The sequence below is a fragment of the Lotus japonicus genome, chromosome 1 (assembly GCF_012489685.1).
Source record: "Lotus japonicus ecotype B-129 chromosome 1, LjGifu_v1.2".
In the NCBI taxonomy this organism is placed as follows: Eukaryota; Viridiplantae; Streptophyta; class Magnoliopsida; order Fabales; family Fabaceae; genus Lotus; species Lotus japonicus.
The window spans coordinates 86,802,987-86,819,529 of NC_080041.1; the positions used below are offsets into that span (position 1 = coordinate 86,802,987).

At 38.4% G+C, this 16,543-nt stretch overlaps 1 pseudogene; it reads left to right on the plus strand.

Moving 5' to 3' along the window:
• The first annotated feature begins 9,460 nt into the window (after positions 1–9,460).
• Positions 9,461–13,272, plus strand: LOC130727389 (probable LRR receptor-like serine/threonine-protein kinase At3g47570; annotated as a pseudogene).
• The last annotated feature ends 3,271 nt before the right edge of the window (positions 13,273–16,543 follow it).

A 16,543-nucleotide genomic window follows, 5' to 3' on the forward strand; every position in this document is an offset into this window, starting at 1 on the left:
TGATGCACCACCAGGTTGCCACTAGAGTTAAACCACATCAAAGTAGTTTATTCAAACATTAAGAAGCTTCAAATACAATCATTCATGTAATTAAGTTATTAAGGGGACAGACCTTACCCTTGTAGCTTGTAAGTAGCCCCCAAAGGAATTAATCAAGTTAAATACAGTACGTTGGAAACTGTTTGTGCTGTTGCTCAATCAAAACCACACCCACCCAGTATCTTAATATTTTATTGATGTGATAATTTCTTCCACTTTCTATTTCCAGCCAACATGTCATTTTGTATTTCCTTCATTAAATACTGCACATATAAAATCTAAATTTGTCCTTTATATCTTCATTTACCTTCATATTATCTTGTATGGGCTATTCAACAGTGCATCTCAAACAATTTTCTGATCAAGAGATGTTTTAGCTTGTATTCCTACTAATGTATTGTTGATAAACTTAATCCTAGAGTTTAACCTTGAAAGACAAAATTATTAAATAAAGTGAAGAGAGTTACTCTAACTCAATTTGTTCTTAGACACCATTTTATTGCATGCAACATATCTAGATTCCGCAAGGTATTTATGATGATATTAATGCATCCATTTGCAAGTTTGTGTAGGAGAGAGCGACATAAAAAGACATTTATTTAGTGAATTGGGATAAGGTAACTCAATTGACAAAGTTAAAAGGGTTTGGGCTTCATTAAGCCCAAAATCATTATGTGGCCCTTGTTGAGAATAATGTGTGGCAAATAGTGCAAGGAGAGGACAAGCCATGAAAGTTTAATGAAAGGAAAATATGGGTTGAATGATTCTTTCCTCTCAATAAGCAACATGAGAGGGTCTATTGTGTGGCAATCTCTCAGAAAGGCAAATGATTCCCTTAAAAGATGGCTTTTTTTTAGTCATCTTGGTTTTGGTTGATGTTTTTGACATTCATGACGTGATTTTAAATAAGGAGAGCTTGTTAAATCCTCACGTGGATGATTGTATTTTTTTTTTTGCATTTCTTGAGCATGGTGTTGCGTTAAATTGAGTAGCTTGGGCTTTGGAGGGTGAATCCGAAATAGTGATGGTGACTGGCTGATGGGTTTTATGGGATCTGGTGGGGATGCAACTATCCTCCACATGGATTTTTAGGCCTTTTTCATGGGCTTACTGTTACTTGCATCATGGATACAGTCAGTGGTGTGCTCTATTTTATAGCGGTATAAGGCCTCCTGCGAGTTATCATGTTGATGCAGGTCTGATTTGGAATGTTAAAGAACCGCTTAGAAGACCGTGAGAGGTTACTTTTGGTTCATACCTTTATGAAAGAGAATGCATGTGCAAATTTTTTAGCCAAAGTTGAAGCCCGACGGTCTTTGAACTTCTTATTTATAATCTCCTTCTGATGAGCTTGAGCCATTGTTCTTGTAGATGTTATAAGGACTAGCTTTTGTCAGGTTAGTTTGCCTAAGATGTATTTTTTTTTCTTTATTCTTTGTTGTTTGTTTTCTTTCTCGGCTTGTACCATTAAAATATAGTTATAGATAAACTATAAAACAAGCTGCAAATTAAAGCTAATTTCGCAGCTAATCAGTTGGTACACAGTTATAACACTCCTTTAAAGCAGTGTTTTAAAACTCGGCTCGGTCATCGACTCGGTCGGGGTACCGAGTCACTGAGTCATTGGTCGGACCAGTGGGTCACTGGTTCGATTGCTTGACTCGGTATATATTAAAAAATCATAAAAAATGTCAAATTCAATATAAAAGTAATATATAAATAATAAAATGCTTCTCTTATCAATAACATTGTGATGGTGCAGTGGTTAGTCTTCCTTCATATATCCTCTATTGCATGTGTTCGAACCTTCCTGGCACCCTTTTTACACACATTATCACATTTTTTCCTATTATATACAACATGTTTCCTACTGGATTAAAAAAAACAATTTGAAAGGCCCAATATGTTAATTAATTACCGGTCAACTCGAAATGGGCTTCCATATATGGCCCATCATCCACAAATTAATAAAAAAAATTAAAAAACGAAAAATGGGTGACTCGCCAGTTCAATTAAAAAACCGGCCGAGTCACCGGTTCGATCATTAAACCGGCCGGTTCAAAACGGTTCCGGCCGAGTGACATGCAGAACCGATCTGAAGTAAGGCTCGGACCGGTCAGGTCACCGAGTCCCGACCGGTCCGAGCCGAGTCTTAAAACACTGCTTTAAAGGCACATGTCTAAGTGTCTAATATACACCTTTTTTACATATTTAATTTTTACCGATTCAACCACAATTTGATAACGGTTGAATATTGAATCGTAAACAAGTGTCTTCACGTGTTATATGACAGGTCTAATTTTTAAAACATTGAGTAAATAAGACCGGTTAGTTGCGGATGTCTCAGGCGATTTCAATTTAGATATTTTTTTGTCGATCACTACAATCGACGACTGACATGTTGAGATGAAGATATTCAAAGAAAAATAGTAGATGATGTTGTTCTAGACTATTCTGTGAGAAAATGGAAGAAGATTAACCCCCCGTATATTTGAAGGAAGGATGGTTACCATGGCTTAAAGGGGAGTAAACAAGTGGCTCACGATAGAAGATCGACAGACGAACAAGGACTCTATCGGATTGGAACATCATCTCATGAGATCTCATGAGATGAAGAGATTTAAAAGAATATGATGTTGTTCTAGATATTCTATAAGAAAATGAAAGGTGATTTATAACCTATATAGTCAAAGAAGGATGCCTATCATGGCCTAACGGGGAAGAGACCAATGAGAATTCTTGGTGGCTCACGGAGGAAGGCTATCGGGGCTCGTACAAGAGTTGTGGCGATTTGGGACAAGAAGAGAGGAAGATAGTGAAACATGAGATCACATGGCTGAGGCTTCAAGCGGCCAAGGGATGAGGAAGAGGCAAAACACCAAGACAAAAGATAGCAGGTGAAGTGTTTGAGGCGGAGGGGCAAGAGGACGAACGAGATATATTGCACTACCACTAAAATAGGCACAATGAAGTTAGCTTTGTTCCACTTAAGACATGGAAAAGCAGCGAAGAAGCTGTAATGCTTGAGCAAAGAGGACAAGACATAGTCACGAGAGGAGCCAAGGGGGCGAGGAGTTGAGGCAGTGAGGGTGAATGGGAGATAAGGCATTTCAACAAAGGTTTCCTTCTTTTCTTTCTCCTAAGACCTGATCAATTAATCTTTAGGATATTAAAAAAAATTGTCATCATTTGGTCGTCTTTTTGGGAGTTTTTTTTACCCAATTGATTTGAACCCGCAAATGACTTGATGCTTACACTACCCGAAGAGTACCCAACCTGAAACCTTATCAATCTAAAGAATTTATTGGACAAAAATGTTCTCAATTTGTGTATGGTTGAGTTTTGTCAGATTGAGCATTTTGTGAATGAAACTAACCGATGAACAACCCTACTGGTATATACTTCTACAAATTTTTTAGAAAGCAAAAGAATATATTAATCACAACTTTGATAACAAAGCTGAAAAGGAGACAAAGCATGTAATGGTGATTAGTAACAACAAAAAACTAATCACCCATAGTGAAAGACAGTCCCCAAAGAAAAAGACCATAAAGTTATACAATAGACAAGAATCCTACAACCAACCAAAAAGAAAGTGACCCCCCACAGAGTAAACCAACTAAAAACCTAAAAACTAAAAGACCAAGAAGCTCAAGACCAGAAGATCACAAAGGCCCAAAGAAATACTACCACACCAACACCAAAGGAAATTAAGTGAGTCCTCTCACGAAGCCTTAATGACTTTTTTTTGGTACAACTCATAAAGAAAAAAGAAAACAAGAGAACCGAAAACTAAGGCATCAAGGATGCGACCCCTGACACATCATCAAGCAACAACAAGCTCATGCCATCTAGAGGAGAACAAACTTGAACGCTTCATCCTGAAGGGCTCCATGCTTAGCCAAGAAGTCTGCACAAGAGTTTCATTCCCGTAAGACATGATGAAATGCCACAAACAAGGCTCTACTCAGAAGCTCCTTTATATCCCAAATCAAAGAAGCATACAGATGACTCGCAACGGGAACTGACAACACAAGCTTCACTGCCTCCAAGGAGTCAGACTGGCAGTTCACGCGACGCAAACCTTTCGACCAAGCAACAGTTAGACCATGAAAAATAGCAAGCAACTCAAGATGAAGAATGCAAGAGTCATCAAGGAAACCAAAGAACCCGCCAAGCCACTGACCCAAATCTGAGCGAAAACACACGCCAAATCCACCGCGCTTCGGGCTACCGCAGACGTTGCCATCCACATTAATCACAACACAATATGACACGGAAAGGGCCCAAGAGACTAGGCGCGGCGGCCGCACTGGAGTCGCGAACAAACCAGAAAAGGCACTCTGCAGGTCGGCCTCCATGACAGCCACGTTAGCAGCAACTTGGAACAGGGACATCGTCGCACCTTCCAAATACACAGCATTACGGGCACGCCAAATCCACCACACGATGACGATTGCAGCAGGGTGCGTCCCATGGAGGCACCGCAACCAGACCTCTGCATTCACACCACGAAACAGGGGACTGCTGATGTCAAACCCCCGGCGCTGCCAAATGTCCCTGACCTGAGCGCAGTTGCAGAGGCTATGCAAGACTGATTCAGGGCCATCATGGCAGATGGCACACTGTGAGACCCAAGTTTTTAAGCTTAGAATAAATTAATGAAATTCCTATTCACGATTAGGTTCGATGTATCGTGAAGGGAAACCTGAACAAGTGTTTACCGAATGGAATAAATTTATGAAGGAGAAAGTTCAGGAAAAGACTAAGAATAGTATAAAAATCGATATAAGTTATAACGCGAGTCTTATTCGCTTATGCCTAGGGCAAGAGCGTTAGTAAACGACTAATTTACTCTTAAAGCACTATAGGAACTAATTCCAAAAATCTTCAGAGAGATATAAGAATTTCTCTTATTCATTTCCTTGACAAGTCTTTCGACACGAAACTTTGGAATGTACGAACGTCCGATTCCAATTCTCGGAAGTTTGCCGAAACTGAATCTCTGATAGCTCAAGAACCTTAAAGTAAACTGTCGATGAAGACTTTTTCTATTCGGATCTTCAAATGATGATTCCACACGCATACACCCATTTCTTTCGATGTTTTCAACCTTTCTTTAGAAGGAAGTTTTCTCTTCCGACATCAACTGCAAAAAGTAACTTTTCGGGTTAAATCGATTAACACCGTTAGTGAATCGTTTGCTCAAATTCCAAGAACCCTGTTTCGAGTTCTGAAATTCTGTTGCCAGATTCTCTCTTATAATTCACAGAGGAATGTGCAGGAAAAATCGGAATCGCGAAATTTTCATTTTCCCGCATTTTCCCTCACCTATAAATAGGTGAGAAATCAAAAATCCAAACCCATAACCCCATTGAACCCGCGAGCTTGGAGGAGAAGGAGGGAGAAGAAGATTTTCGCCGTTTCTTGCCTGATCGTCGCACTGACAGTTGCTATACTTAGGCCTCGAGGTATAGATGCTATTCCTTACTTCTGATCGTCAATTCTGTCGCTTTTCTCTATGTCTTTCTGTGCTCAAAGTTTTGAGCTTTTTGTAAAAGTGTCCAAATAACTTGATTTCAGTGTCTAAACTTATTGCCTACATGCCCAAGAGCATGAATATCCGGTTGTTTTCTGCTGAATCTCGCCGAATCGTCGCAGAGATCCAATTTTCTGGAAAAAACCCATTTTTGGGTAAAAGCTTCGCTTTTTGAATCAAAAACTCCTGACTGAGCTTAGCGTCAGTAGGATTAGTTGTTATAAATTTCATTAGGAACACGCTCATCAAATTTATTTTTCAAAATTCCAACTTTGAGTTTTCGGGCTAAAAATACTGACCAAAATACCCCTGTGTTAGTTTTCGACCCAATATTTTTTCTGAGAGTTTCCATGGCCTAGATATCGCCTAGGAATACCTAGGAATTAAATTAGATCGAAGAAAAAGTTTGAGAAACCTTATTTTAATAGTGGCCGAGACTTATTTGGTATGGTACCGTGTCCAAAAATAATTTTTGGATTTGTATGACCTGAGTTATAGCGTAGCTCTCTCCGTTGTCGAAATTTTGGCTTTGGTTTCGTGTCATTCCGAGTTCTGTAGCTCGAGTTATGCACGTTATAGCGAATAAAGTGTTTTTGTACAAAACTTGAATCGATTCAAAACTCATCCATTTGAGGAAAGCCCTTCCATTCGTGCCTAAATGTTGTACTCTGAAGCTTCTTGAGCTTTGTCTAACGTTAGTTAGTATTGTTTCGATTGGAGATCAAAGACTTCATCTCGTCTTTCATGGCAAGCTCCCACTTGCTCGCATCTACGGTTTGACATGCTTCTGCATGGTCTTCAGGCTCTCCTCCATCTGTTAACAACATGTAGCTCATGTATCTCCTGTTAGGCATAGGAGTTCAAGAAGACCTCCTCAATGCAGGAGCTGGAGTAGGATGCTCTGTTCTGTCAGACTGCTGCTCGTTGCCTGGTTCAGTTGTTTCCTCTGACTGAGGACTGTCAACTGTAGGACTTTCTGGGTCATCATCCACCTCTGCAAAAGCTGGCCCACTCGATTCTGAGTTAAGGCAGAAACAAACTCGATCCCAAATCAAAGAAGTGCACTTTCATTGGTTATGGTGAAGATGAGTTTGGTTACCGCCTTTGGGATGACGAAAACAAAAAGATGATCTGCAGTAGAGGTTTCCAGGGACATAATTCTGAAAGAATTCTCTCTGCGGAGTTGCGTGAAAGGATGCTCCAGAGTCTAACACCCAAGACTCTTCCTTGTTCTCCAAAGAACATATCAGAACATCTCCTCCTGAGGTTGAAGCAACGTTTGCCTCTTCTTTCGCCTCTTGATTCTTCGGTGCACTCCTGCACTGGTTTTTGTAGTGTCCTGTCTTCCCGCAATTCCAACACTCGATAGTCTTCGAGCTGTTAGAACTATGATGATTTCTAGACTTTGATCGTCTCGCCTTTGATTTACCGCGTCCGCTTCTTCTGGTTGAACTTCTGCCTCTTGACTCTGTATGCAATACTGAAGAGGTTGATGATTCACCCGACTCTCTCCGCCGGATCTCTTTACTGAGAACCAAGTCACGAACATCATCAAATTTCAACTTGTTGCTTCCCGATGAGCTACTCACAGCTGTGACAGTAGCATTCCAACTGTCTGGTAGGGAAGACAAAAGTATCAAAGCCCGTACTTCATCATCAAAGTCGATTCCAACTGAACTCAACTGGGTTGTAACTGTGCTGAGTTCGTTTAGATGTTGCGCCGTTGACGCACCTTCTGTCATCCGTAAGTTGAACAGTCGCCTTATCAAATGAACTTTGTTTGAGGCCGATGGCTTTTCATACATGTTGGCAAGGGTCTTCATAAGACCAGCCGTAGTCTTTTCTTTTGCAATGTTGAAAGCAACGTTACGGGATAACGTCAATCGAATGACTCCAAGAGCTTTTCTATCCAGAAGATTCCAGTCATCTTCCTTCATATCTGTTGGTTTGGTGCCCGTGAGAGGTTGATGCATGCTTTTCTGATACAAATAATCTTCTACTTGCATCTTCCAAAAGCCGAAGTTCGCACCATCGAACTTCTCAATTTTCACCTTTCCTTCGTCAGCTGCCATCGCTCCCACTCGAAGCTGACTCCTCTGGATCGCTTATGACAATTTATGAAAACCTCCGGAAAGATTGGTAACGCTGATCAATTTTCACTATTCACGAAATTTACTATTCACGTGAACAGTACTCTCCCCCGAAAATTAGCATAAAGAACCAACCAGCTCTGATACCAGTTGTTAGGAAACTACGCAAAATTTCCCCATAATCAGATTCGTGGAATAGCGATTAAATGCGGAATAATAGCACACACACAAATTGATAACAGAGTTCGGCCAATTATGCCTACGTCTCCGGGATGCTGCAGACCTTTTATAGAAAGGAGAAATATGCACTGTGTTTACAAACACTCACACTCTCTCACAAACCCATAACCCAATTACACCCCAAGAGTTTCTCTCACTTAAATTTTTCTCACACTAGAAAATTTCTCTCTAACTTTCAATACTGAAAATGCTCTCACTCTGTTGGAAATGAATTTTGCTTCAGCTTTCTCTCATATTTATAGAAGCTGAAACCAAGCCAATTTCAAAGCATTGTGTGTATGCATATTTGCATTTTCAACATGGCTGCACCGTCCCTGCAATGCATTAAATTTGTTTGCTTGAATTTCCAAGGCTGACATATAGAGTGGGTGGCAAGGCTATAGTTTAGAGTCTTTGACCAACAATATATTGCCAGCTTAATTTCCTTGAAATTACACATAGAAGAGTTAAACTCTGAGATGATTTCACAGCATTGATGGAATTTCTGTGAACGTGTATTGCTATGGAATTTCTTGCATAGAGAGCTAGTTTCTTACTTACTTTCTTTGAGCGTGTTCCTCAAGTACTTCATTTCTCATAAAAATGTCCAATTTTTATTACTTCTTTTATCATGAAATCACCTATCACAGTATCACTGGTTATTGACTTGACTCTAATGCATGGACGGACCCATATTGGGGCTAGGTGTGGCTTTAGCCACCCCAGTTTTTTTTCTTTTTTTAAAAAAAAAAATTTATATGCTCTCACATATCACAATTGTGAATTGCTTTCATTCTATTCTCTTCTTGAATGTATTTGATACTGCGTCTGTTGTTCATATCTATTATGAAATTAATGTTCACTCAAATTATTGTGCTCATCATGTCATCCAATACAATACATATATAAAGAAGAATATATTCAAACATATAAATTATAATAAACGGCAAAACCTTCAGTCAGCACTTTGCAAGCTACTCAAAAAATTCATTAGAAGAAATTTTACTGTAACCTGCTATGTGCTGTTGTGAATTTCTCATGCACCTCCTATTTCTCGGCCTCCGCTATTAGTGTAATATAGATTGTTGTCTTCCTATTGTATTTTCCCTGTTTTATTGTTCTTGTTTTTTCATTGTACTGTTGTTTTTACTTTGTTTCTTTTGTTATATTTCGTTGTAAGCCTAGTCCTTCTTGGGCTGTAAACTCTTCTATTTCCATGAGAAACTTTCTCTCATGGTTTTATCTATAATATTTCTCTTGTTCAAAAAAAAATATTTTCAATATATTTAGCCTATAATTTCGTTATGTTTAGTCACACTGATATATTAGGTCTGGATCCGCCCCAGTCTAATGATAAAAGAATCAAAATTTCATACTCTAGATAAGTAGATATCATAATATACATAACATGTATCTGTAAAGATAATATAATCCATCAGCACCAATGAACAAAGAAAACATAATCCATCAGTAGCAGTAACATAAGCTGAAGGAAGCTTCTTCACTGGTTCCATTCAACCATCAATTAAACGCATATAAATAGAGCTATCTAACTAAAGATATTCAAGTTCCAATTCCACAATCTTTGTTACCAAAATGAAACTTTTACCTCTCATGTTTCCTGCACTTCAATTTTGGTTACTGCACCTTCTTTTAATTTTCAACCCTGTCTCAAATGCAGTTGCCTCTACATTAGGAAACAAGTCTGATCATTTAGCATTGCTCAAATTCAAGGAATCAATATCCAATGACCCATTTGGGGTCTTGGTCTCTTGGAATGGTTCCACCCACTTTTGTAAGTGGCATGGAATCTCATGCATGAGTCAAAGAGTTACAGAGTTGAACCTAGAAGGATACCAATTGCATGGAACTATATCTCCCCAGGTTGGCAATCTCTCTTCCTTGAAAATCCTAAACCTAGAAAGCAATAGTTTCTTTGGAAAAATTCCACATGAATTGGGTCACTTGTTTCAATTGCAACAACTGCTTCTCACCAACAACTCCTTGGTAGGAGAGATCCCTGCAAATTTGACAAGTTGCTCTGATCTCAGAGAATTGTACTTATATGGCAATAATCTAATTGGAAATATACCAATTGGAATTGGCTCTCTTTGGAAGCTTCAAGTATTAGAAATTGGGAAAAACAATTTAACTGGAGGGATCAGACCATTCATAGGGAATCTTTCATCCCTAATTGCTATCTCTGTGGCTTATAATAACTTAGAGGGACATGTTCCACATGAAATATGTTACCTTAAAAGCTTGAGAGTAATAGTATTAGAGGTCAACAATTTCTCTGGTACATTTCCTTCTTGTCTTTACAATATGTCATCCCTTACTACAATTGCAGCTGCAAAAAATCACTTTGATGGCTCTCTTCCACCTAGCATGTTCCACACCCTTCCTAATCTTCAATTTTTTGGAATTGGTGGGAATCAAATCTCAGGTTTTATCCCCACTTCCATTGCAAATGCTTCTACCCTGACAGTACTTGATATCACAAGAAACAATTTTACGGGACAAGTTCCAAGCCTAGGAAAGCTGCAAGATGTTTGGCTTCTACAGCTAACTTACAACAAACTAGGTGACAATTCATCTAATGATTTGGAATTTTTAAATTCACTGACAAATTGTAGCAAGTTGCAGAAGTTATCTTTAGCTGGGAATAACTTTGGAGGTAGTTTGCCTAATTCCTTAGGTAACATGTCCTCCCAACTTGAAAATATGCGTCTTGGGGGTAATCATATATCAGGGAAGATTCCTGCAGGGTTAGGAAATCTAATTGGCTTAACCCTTTTGGCCATGGAAAATAACCATTTTGAAGGGATGATTCCAGCCACCTTTTTGAAGTTTCACAAGATACAAGTGTTAGACTTGAGTGGAAACCAACTTTCAGGAAATATTCCAGTGTTCATAGGCAACCTCAGTCAGTTGTACCATTTGGGCTTAGAACAAAATAACTTAGAAGGAAACATTCCTCTAAGCATAGGAAATTGCCAAAAGTTACAATCTTTAAACCTTTCACATAACAACCTTAGTGGAACCATCCCCTCTGAGGTTTTTAGCCTTTTCTCATTAACAAACTACTTAGACTTGTCACAAAACTCATTGAGTGGGAACCTACCTATTGAAGTGGGTAGACTCACAAATATCAATTGGTTGGATATCTCTGAGAATCATTTGTCAAGTGCCATTCCTGTAACCTTTGGAGAATGCCTAAGCTTGGAGTATCTTTATTTGCAAGGGAATTCCTTCCATGGAATCATTCCACCCTCTTTGGCTTCACTTAAAGTTCTTCAATGTTTAGACCTGTCAAGAAACCGGTTGTCGGGATCAATTCCTAAAGCCCTACAAAATCTTTTGTTTATGGAGTACTTCAATGTTTCTTTCAACATGTTGGATGGTGAAGTGCCAACAAAAGGTGTCTTTCAAAATGGAAGCGCGTTAGCAGTGACCGGAAACAAAAATCTTTGTGGTGGTATTTTAGAATTGCATCTACCACCATGCCTTAAGGAAGGTAAGAAACCTACAAAGCACCATAATTTCAAGTTGATAGCAGTGGCAGTTAGTGTGGTTGCTTTTCTTCTGATTTTGTCATTTCTTCTAACAATCTACTAGATGACGAAAAGAAGAAAGAAGCCATCTTCTGATTCACCAGTAATTGATCAACTGGCTAGGGTTTCATACCAAGACCTACATCAGGCAACCGATGGATTCTCAGCCGGAAACTTGATTGGGTCAGGAAGTTTTGGTTCTGTATACAAAGGGAATCTTGTGTCAGAAGATAAAGATGTTGCTGTAAAGGTCTTGAACCTTAAAAAGAAGGGAGTTCACAAGAGTTTCGTTGCTGAATGTAATGCTCTTAAAAACATTAGGCATCGAAATCTGGTTAAAATTTTAACATGCTGTTCTAGTGCAAACTTCAATGGTCAAGAATTCAAAGCTCTTGTTTTTGAGTACATGGAAAATGGAAGCTTAGAACAATGGCTGCATCCAAGGATAGTGCATCCAAGAGCACTAGACCTTGATCAAAGATTAAATATCATCATCGATGTTGCCTCCGTATTACATTATCTTTATCATGGATGCGAGCAAGTAGTCGTTCATTGTGATCTAAAGCCAAGCAATGTCCTTCTTGATAATGACATGGTTGCTCATGTAAGTGATTTTGGCATAGCAAGGATTCTCTCAACCATTGATGGTACCTCTGATAAGCAAACTAGTACAATTGGAATTAAAGGGACTATTGGATATGCTCCTCCAGGTATGTTCAGAACTCTTGAATCATTTGCTGCTTCTTTGAATTCTTGTATCTTTTGGTTTCTATTATATTTGAATATTTGTCAGTATCAATGCAAAGTGAATGCAATTTTTCTCATGGATTGAAATGAAAGTTCATTCATATTGCATACTGGTATCCAAACACACCCTTGTTATAAAGTATTGACAGTTTGTTATAAATTTCAGAGTATGGAGCAGGATCTGAAGTGTCCATATATGGAGATATTTATAGCTTTGGGATTCTTATGTTGGAAATACTTACTGGAAGAAAACCAACTGATGAAATGTTTCAAGATGGTCTAAATTTGCAAAAATTTGTTGAAATTTCATTTCATGGTAATCTCTTACAAATTTTGGATCCATCACTTGTACCAAGAGAGGAGGAAGCAGAAGAAGGAAATGGTAGGACAGTTGATAAGTGCTTAGCATCTCTTTTTAGGATTGGACTTGCTTGTTTAGCGGAATCGCCAAAAGAAAGGATGAATATGATGGATGTTAAGAGAGAGCTGAACATAATCAGAGAGGCCTTTCAAGCTGGTAAAATAAATAGAAACTGACTAAGATAATCATGTATAACTGGAAAATACAATGTAGATTTCCCAGTTTCACATTGTTGCTAACTTGCTATGGCCAAATTGAGATTTCTAGATGCTTAATTGCATGCTGCACCAGCTTTGGCTCTTAATGTATTTCCAAATTCTAAAACTACAAGGCATGTTTTTCTCAAATTTAAGGTGCCGACACATGTGAAAAATTAAAGCTGTAATAAAATGCCAGTCATTTTGTTAATAGATTGATGTGTTTTTAGTATGATGCACCACCAGGTTGCCACTAGAGTTAAACCACATCAAAGTAGTTTATTCAAACATTAAGAAGCTTCAAATACAATCATTCATGTAATTAAGTTATTAAGGGGACAGACCTTACCCTTGTAGCTTGTAAGTAGCCCCCAAAGGAATTAATCAAGTTAAATACAGTACGTTGGAAACTGTTTGTGCTGTTGCTCAATCAAAACCACACCCACCCAGTATCTTAATATTTTATTGATGTGATAATTTCTTCCACTTTCTATTTCCAGCCAACATGTCATTTTGTATTTCCTTCATTAAATACTGCACATATAAAATCTAAATTTGTCCTTTATATCTTCATTTACCTTCATATTATCTTGTATGGACTATTCAATAGTGCATCTCAAACAATTTTCTGATCAAGAGATGTTTTAGCTTATATTCCTACTAATGTATTGTTGATAAGCTTAATCCTAGAGTTTATCCTTGAAAGACAAAATTGTTAAATAAAGTGAAGAGAGAGTTACTATAACTCAATCTGTTCTTGCGTTGACACCATCTTATTGCATGCAACATATCTAGATTCCGCAAGGTATTTATGATGATATTAATGCGTCCATTTACAAGTTTGTGTAGGAGAGAATAACACAAAAAGACATTTATTTAGTGAATTGGGATAAGATAACTCAATCGACAAAGTTAAAAGGGTTTGGGCTTCATTAAGCCCAAAATCATTATGTGGCCCTTGTTGAGAAGAATGTGTGGCAAATAGTTGAAGGAGAGGACAAGCCATGAAAGTTTAATGAAAGGAAAATATGGGTTGAATGATTCTTTCCTCTCGATAAGCAACATGAGAGGGTCTATTGTGTGGCAATCTCTCAGAAAGGCAAATGATTCCCTTAAAAGATGGCTTTTTTTTGAGTCATCTTGTTTTTGACATTCATGACGTGATTTTAATAAGGAGAGCTTGTTAAATCCTCACGTGGATGATTGCATTTCTTGAGCTGGTGTTGCGTTAAATTGAGACGGGGGCGGTGGCAATCCAAGTAGCTTGGGCTTTGGAGGGTGAATCCGAAATAGTGATGGTGACTGGCTGATGGGTTTTATGGGATCTGGTGGGGATGCAACTATCCTCCACATGGATTTTTAGGCCTTTTTCATGGGCTTACTGTTACTTGCATCATGGATACAGTCAGTGGTGTGCTCTATTTTATAGCGGTATAAGGCCTCCTGCGAGTTATCATGTTGATGCAGGTCTGATTTGGAATGTTAAAGAACCGCTTAGAAGACCGTGAGAGGTTACTTTGGTTCATACCTTCATGAAAGAGAATGCGTGTGCAAGCCCGACGGTCTTTGAACTTCTTATTTAGAATCTCGCACTGATGAGCTTGAGCCATTGTTCTTGTAGATGTTATAAGGACTAGCTTTTGTCAGGTTAGTTTGCCTAAGATGTATTTTTTTCTTTATTCTTTGTTGTTTGTTTTCTTTCTCGGCTTGTACCATTAAAATACAGTTATAGATAAACTATAAAACAAGCTGCAAATTAAAGCTAATTTCGCAGCTAATCAGTTGGTACACAGTTATAACCTGGGAAGCACGGACATGCTGGAACACAGGCGTGTCCGCGTGTCCGACACGGACACGACACGGACACATGGCGGACACGTGTCAAACACGTCGGCGACGTGTCTGATTTTTTTTTTTTTTTTTATTTTTCAGCTCGGACACGGCTGAGACACGACTCGTAGCATGAGCCGACACACCGTTATGGCTGGACACGTATATAGGACACTTGTGTCATTTTTTATTATTTTTTTGACTTAAAAAAAAGATAAATTAAAAGTCAAACAGATTTATCTAATTAAAAAACAATTAAACCCTATTTCTTTGGCCCATAACGCACACAACAAACAACACCTTTTTACGTTTCATCTTCTGCTACACACTTCATCTTTTACGACTGCTACTGCTACTTAACAGAAATGTAGAAACTACATTGTGATATTGTTAATTGTGTGAACAAGATACAATGCTGCTTAATATAGTTGCAGCTTGGATACAAAGTGAATGAACCTAGACAATCTAATGTATCTAATTCCTAACTAACTTCAACAAGTATAACAGAAGCATAACTAACAAAACTACTACTACTAAGCTTGACTCTCACTCACTAAGCTTGAGTCAAGCGGAGGTATTTTTATCTCTAACAGCTACGTTCATCTTCTTCCTCCGCCATCGACGGCGGCGGTTGTTCTTCCTCAGTCAGCGACGGTGGCGCTCGTCCTCTCTCCACCGGCGCGCTTCTTAGTGGTCTTCTTTTTACTGTGAGCGTTTCATCTTCATCATACGCCGACGACGTCTTTTTCTTTGCCGACGACCACCGTCGTTTCCTCCTTCCTCCTAGTATTTCGCTTTTCTTCATTGTTTCTGGACAAAGGTAAGAACTTTTATCACTTTAGGGTTTTGTTGATTTTATTTCTTCAAATCTGTTGCTCTTTTTTATCAACTCTGTTCTTCAAATCTGTTGCTAAAACAGAGCAAAATCTGTTGCTACTCACTCAAAGCTTTTTCTTGCTCTGTTGCTTGATCGCTTCCTTTCATTGGGTCGTTTCTTACTTCAAATTTTGCTAAGCTGTTACTATTCTGGGTCCTGACTCCTTTCTTTTTTTCTTTTTTGCAAATTTTGCTACTCACTCAAATAGTATTATGCTGCTGATTTCAATATGAGATAAATAGCTTTACCATGATTAGCTTTATTCTGTTCTGTTTTAACTTGATTTTGTGAACATATTGTCCTTCGTTTTCTATCAATTCTGTTCTGTTTTGTCCCTTTAGCTAGTTTTTATTAGTAGTTGTTTTGTTTCCTCTCTTTTTATGCTCTAAACTGTGACTTTGCTGGTTTTTCCAGTCCCTATTTTTAATATTAATCTTCTTTGATTCTTAAAAAAAATTATTTTGGTTTTTTTTAATATATATATATAAGCCGTGTCCCCGTATCCTATTTTTTGGAGTGTTGCCGTGTCGCCGTTCCCGCCCGTGTCCGTGTCCGAGTCCGTGCTTCATACTTATAACACTCCTTTAAAGGCACATGTCTAAGTGTCTAATATACACCTTTTTTACATATTTAATTTTTACCGGTTCAACCACAATTTGACAACGGTTGAATATTGAATCGTAAACAAGTGTCTTCACGTGTTATATGACAGGTCTAGTTTTTAAAACATTGAGTAAACAAGACCGATTAGTTACGGGTGTCTCAGGCGATTTCATCTTAGAGATTTTTTTGTCGGTCGCTACAGCCGACTGACATGTTGAGATGAAGATATTTAAAGAAAAATAGTAGATGATTTTGTTCTAGACTATTCTATGAGAAAATGGAAGAAGATTAACCCCCCATATATTAAAGGAAGGATGTTACCATGGCTTAAAGGGGAGTAAACAAGTGGCTCACGATAGAAGATCGACAGACGAACAATGAATCTATCGGATTGGAACATCATCTCATGAGATGAAGAGATTTAAAAGAAGAGTTTAATTTTGATGCACCGACGGTGTAAAGTTTTTTTACACCGTCAACCAATCAG